The sequence below is a fragment of the Oreochromis niloticus genome, linkage group LG22, assembly GCF_001858045.2.
Source record: "Oreochromis niloticus isolate F11D_XX linkage group LG22, O_niloticus_UMD_NMBU, whole genome shotgun sequence".
NCBI lineage: Eukaryota > Metazoa > Chordata > Actinopteri > Cichliformes > Cichlidae > Oreochromis > Oreochromis niloticus.
The window spans coordinates 2,123,421-2,129,059 of NC_031985.2; positions in this window are offsets into that span (position 1 = coordinate 2,123,421).

Genomic DNA, 5,639 nt, shown 5'->3' on the forward strand with positions numbered 1-5,639 from the left:
AGAAATCTGCTCTCTCTTTCTAGTCCCTGTCAGGACTCTTGCTGCAGCATTTTGGATCAGCTGAAGGCTTTTCAGTGAGTTTTTAGGACATCCTGATAATAAAGAATTACAGTAGTCCAGCCTGGAAGTAATAAATGCATGAACTAGTTTTTCAGCATCACTCTGAGACAGGATATTTCTAATTTTAGAGATGTTGCGCAAATGGAAGAAAGCAGTCTTACATATTTGTTTAATATGTGCATTGAAGGACATGTCCTGGTCAAAAATGACTCCAAGGTTCCTCACAGTGTTACTGGAGGCCGAGGTAATGCCATCCAGAGTATGAATCTGCTTAGATACCATAGTTCTAAGATTTTCAGGGCCGAGTACAATAACCTCAGTTTTATCTGAATGAAGAAGCAGAAAGTTAGCGGCCATCCAGGTCTTTATGTCTTTAAGACATTCCTGCAGTTTCACTAATTGGTGTGTGTTACCTGGCTTCATGGATAGATAGAGCTGCGTGTCATCTGCATAGCAGTGAAAATTTATGCTATGTCTTCTAATGATGCTGCCTAGGGGAAGCATGTATAATGTAAATAGAATTGGTCCTAGCACTGAACCCTGTGGAACACCATATTTAACCTTAGTGTGTGAAGAGGACTCTCCATTTACTTGAACAAATTGGAGTCTATTAGATAGATATGATACAAACCACTGCAGTGCAGTACCTGTGTGTGTGTGTGTGTGTGTGTGTATACATACACCAATAGTTTTGAATACTCGTGTCCATATATATGTTTCCAGATTGTTTGTATAGTGCACTTTCTATACCATGCTCTGTCCACTTTTTTGCAATGACAATGCAGATTTTCCACTTGTGGGACAAATAAATGCAGATTTGCTGTTTGTGTGTGTGTGTGTGTGTGTGTGTGTGTTTGTGCAACATTGGCATTTGTTTACTCAGATCCAAGGCAGGCCAAACCTCTGTGTTACAACCTACACACAAAAGACAGACATTCACAATATATGGGTACACAAGTCTGTTTTATTTCAAAGTGTTTCAAACTTTACAGCGTTTGCAGACCCAGTGTCCATCATCCCTGCATTTGGCACAGGTGAATTTCTGACATGTTGCACAGGTAAACCTGCTGCGATTCCTGTTGCAGTTCTGTTGCACCTGGCACTGCGTTGTCTTTACAGTCCCTGGCACAGCAGCTGCAGCAGCCTGCCTCTGTGCTAACATTTCCTTGTGCTGCATGAATCGGCAACGAAGTTGCTGAGCTAGAAGACTCAGAAGCAATCTTCTTTTGCCGGTCCACCCTGTACATGCCTTGTACAAAATGTAGGCATTCACTGCCGCCAGGTCCAGCATATTGTAGAAAACAGCTACTGGCCACCTGCGTGTTGCTGATCTTACAGAATACATCCATGCCATTTGGTCCAACACGTCTACACCACACTGTAAAAGCAGAGAGAGAGAGTCATGAGTATATGTTTTTTTCTATAGGCCTGTATAGCACACATCAGAAAACATTGTAGCACTGGTGTAAAATTGTACACACATTCACATACCTCCATGTGGTTATAGTCTGTTATCGTGTTGGGTTTCCTCTTTCTGCCGTCACCGATCGTCACGTCTTGGTGCATGGAACTTAGAACACACACAGTCTTGGTTTTTTTAGGTGCATAAATTGTCAAGGAGACACTGCCACTTCTAAGCACTGAAGTGGAGAATACCTCTCGCTTTGCAGTATCTTTTGCAAGTTGAGGAAGTTCACGCCGGACTTTATTCACCATGCCCAGTAATGTTGTTTTGCGCTGCAGCAGTCTGTGCGACAGTGACAGTGAAGTAAAGAAATTGTCCATTGTGACGTTTCTCCCATCATCCAAAAACGGCTCCATCAGTTTCATGACCACGTTCTCTGCCAGCCTCTCTCCCTTCTGACGACTGGGGTCCTTTCCCAAGTAAGGAGATGCACTGCAGACATATTTGGTGTCCAAATCCGTGGCCATCCAGAACTTGATCCCAAATTTGTCTGGCTTGGTTGCAATATACTGTGAGAATGGACAACGAACCTTGGTAGGGAACAGCTGTTCCCTACCAAGGTTCGTAGGGAAGCTGGCAACAACGGTCGTGCATTCAGTATAGCTGTGACTTCCGCAAGAAATGTGGTCAAAATCTCATGAGTAAGTTGAAGCATTTCTACCAGGCATTTCTGAAAGTTGTAACACAGAGGTTTGGCCTGCCTTGGATCTGAGCAACTCTGAGTGAGCAAATGCAAATGTGCCAGGCCTCAAGGATAAAGGGTGGTTTGCACAACAAAAGCTGTAGGAGAAACAAGCTGACGACCTGTGAAAATCTCAGCAGGGGTGCTTAACACCTCGGGACTTGCACCAGAAAATAAAAAAGCCAGTAATTCTAGGGGGTATTGGGTTTAGGGAAGTTACGCAAATTTGCGCAGGATAGTAAACCTAGTGTTAAAGTCAAACTGCCAGTTTTTAAAAAAGTCTGCTAATTACCACACGTACCTGCACAGCCTGTTAGGCTCGCCCACATGGCTGAAAAGCTCCACGGTGGTGCCAATAAATAAAATCCAATCAGCCTTTTAAAACCTGTGCCTGAGGCTCTGAGTGCAGCTGCTGTAAATAATGTTTCACTGTTGAGAATGATTGATGGCCCGGTTAAGCAGAAGGATTTCTTAAATCTATAATGGAGTTGATGTTGCGTCCATAATGAGCTTTCACTGCTTTAAAGAAATAACATCATCACAGTGGACAGGAGGAGGAGCGTGCCTTCTTCATCACTGCCATCCGACCTTCCCCGGTCGCCTTGTTTCAGCTGCTCGGCCTGTTCTAATCTTTTCATTTAACCTTTATTAGCTGCAGCTCCATGAAAGCTCTTTGGCCTACACACACACACACACACACACCTCACAGGAGATGCACAATGCTCTGCTCTGTGAGTCAACAAACACACAGACTTAATATTTCAGATTTCTTTGTTCTGAAAATTTAACAGGCAGCGATTTTACTGGGGAAACCAGCTTTACTGTATTTAGCCAGTTTGAAGAGCTGAGGATCAGACAGCTACGGTTTGATGGGGAGTCCAAAGGATGACGGAGCCACGAAGCTCATTCAGGCCTGGTTCAGTGTGGGGCCCCGGAGCTTGACTTTTTTTTCCACAGTAGTCTTTTTAATTGCACCTGGTTTGGCTCCTAACCCAGAAACAATTTGCCAAAGTGGTTCAGTCATCTGACTCGGAGACCTCATGTCTTACATGGGAAGTGTTTTGGAACACCTCGGTATCCCCTCAGAGGAGCTGGAGAAGGGGGCTTTGAGCAGGAGATCTGGGCTAAACCGATGCCCCTGAGTCCCAAACGAAGACAAGCAGCAGAAAATGGGCATTGTATTTAAACTAGAGCTGATATCAAACACAAAATCATAAAATATTTTAACAGAGAAGCCTGTGGGAGAACTCTATAACAGCAGTGATGGCGGTAGATTAAAAGTAATGCTTCAACCAAAGTACCTACAAATATTTTCAGCTTTGACAACTTGATTATCACCTTCATTGTTATTTTTAGGTATTTAGCATAAACATGAGCAAAAATTACAGAAAAGTAGTGAAAATACTGTTAGAGGTAGCAGAGTAGTACTACGCCAACACACACAGACAGACACACACACACACACAGTCCATTTGCAGCCTGGATGAACTGCAGAGTCTTCTCAGTGGTCCTCCAAACAGTTTAACTGCTTCACCCCAAGCATGAAACTGTAAGCAACTTCATCCATCTCTGTGATCATCGTTTCATCAGTGGAGTTGAGCAGTCCCTTTTCTGTTCATCCATCCTTTTTTATCCACTGAATGATCCTTTTAACTGCATTTCTTTCTCCTCTCTGTTTCTCCAACTGTGAGGTTCCCTTCGATGAAGCAGATGGCTATGGAATCAAAGCTTTTATTCTAAAATAACAAACCCCACCATGTGTGAGTCTGTATTCTGGTTTATGCCCCACAACATGTTCCTGTGTGTCTGTCTGTGTTCTTGCCATGTGTCAGTCTGCCACCTCTATCTGTGGAGGTCCTCCAGCCACTTTCAGTCACCTTGATGTGCTCACATTTACCTTGCAGCTACATCCTCAGCCACTGAAAGAATCGCCTCACCTGACAGAACAGAGACTGAGTGGTGTGTTCAGCTTCAGCCTTTAGCAACACGTTGCAGGTCCAGTCCCAACTGTCGAGGAGCCCCTAATGACACACGAGTTCACAGCTAGAAGCAGACGAAAAGATGCTCATGATGTGAGTGTATTTATCTTGAATGCTTGTCTCATTACCAGGCTGTATGGTTATAAACTACAACCTGATGCCATGTATGCTGAGAGTGAAGTTAAAAGATTGAGTCAAAATTGGAGACGAAGACATTCAGTTGGCATCTAATTGCCAAAAAAACTGCAGTTCCTTCAGTGGCCACATGTAGCTGTCTTTAGCAGTGAGTCTGTCCCCATGTTAAAGTCTCCAGCATCACAGCAGACATTAACAGCCTGATACTAAACACTGTTTTGGTCTGTAGAGGTGTTGTTAGGGTCATGACCTCTTTGACTGACAGGTGGATGGTGACACAGACAGCGGTAGCTGCTAGCTTCCTGCTAGGCTTCACCTCAGCTAATTGGAGTCCCTCTGGACCGTGTTTGTGCTGTTGGAGCCGTAAAGCCGTCTGCAAACAGACTATCCAAGAAGTCTCCGCTCCAAATTTGGTGAAATTCTTGTATAGAATCCAATATTTAGCATATATTAGCAGATATCAGCTACAAATAAACAGACAGGTAAACACAATCAAGATTCAAAGAATAGGGTGAGAAGAATAGCTAAGGTATGAAGTAAAAATACTGAAAGACACAAAACGAACAACATAACTGTATGAGAGCGATGCCAAGACTGAAGTTCAGTAACAGTGAGACGTAGCAGGGGAAACACACTGGACGAGAAACGAAAGATTTGAGCAGATACGAGGACTAGGACATGTGACGCTGTCGGTGAATAAATCTGACATGTTTTTGGGGCTCATGGGGTTAACTGTTCAAAGATCTGTGTCATCACAGTCAGAGGGACCAGACAGTGTCGTGTACTTGCGCCAGAATACAGTGTAAGTACAGTGTAAAGGGAGAAAAATAAAATAAAAACCACAGTAATTTTACATCAGCACTCCAAAGGCGCTACACTCTCAGTGTGGACTGAATTGGATCAGTTTGCTGTCTCTCTCCCTGTGTGTTTGAATACACGCAGGGAGAGAGTGTTTGAATACTTGAAAGCCTATTTTCTTCTGCAAATACTGCTACTCCATACTTAAATCCACCAGTAAATAAAAAAGGAATAAAATGACAACAAGGTCAAACTGATGAGTATAATCCCTGACAGGAGATCAGCCTAAGAGCTCTGAGCGCCACAATACCCGAGTTCATCTAGTCCAACGACAAAATACACCCTGCTGCTGTGAACTACATCGTGTAACTAAAGGAAAAATGTATTTCTGTCACGTAGAGAAGTGATTTCTCTGAACATCTCAAGGCTCCAAAGATTTTCTGTTTCACCAATGATAATTTTCTCCTCTTCTCACCTTCCCTATTTTCTGACCCATTGGCACTTCCAGCCTGCTGTGACC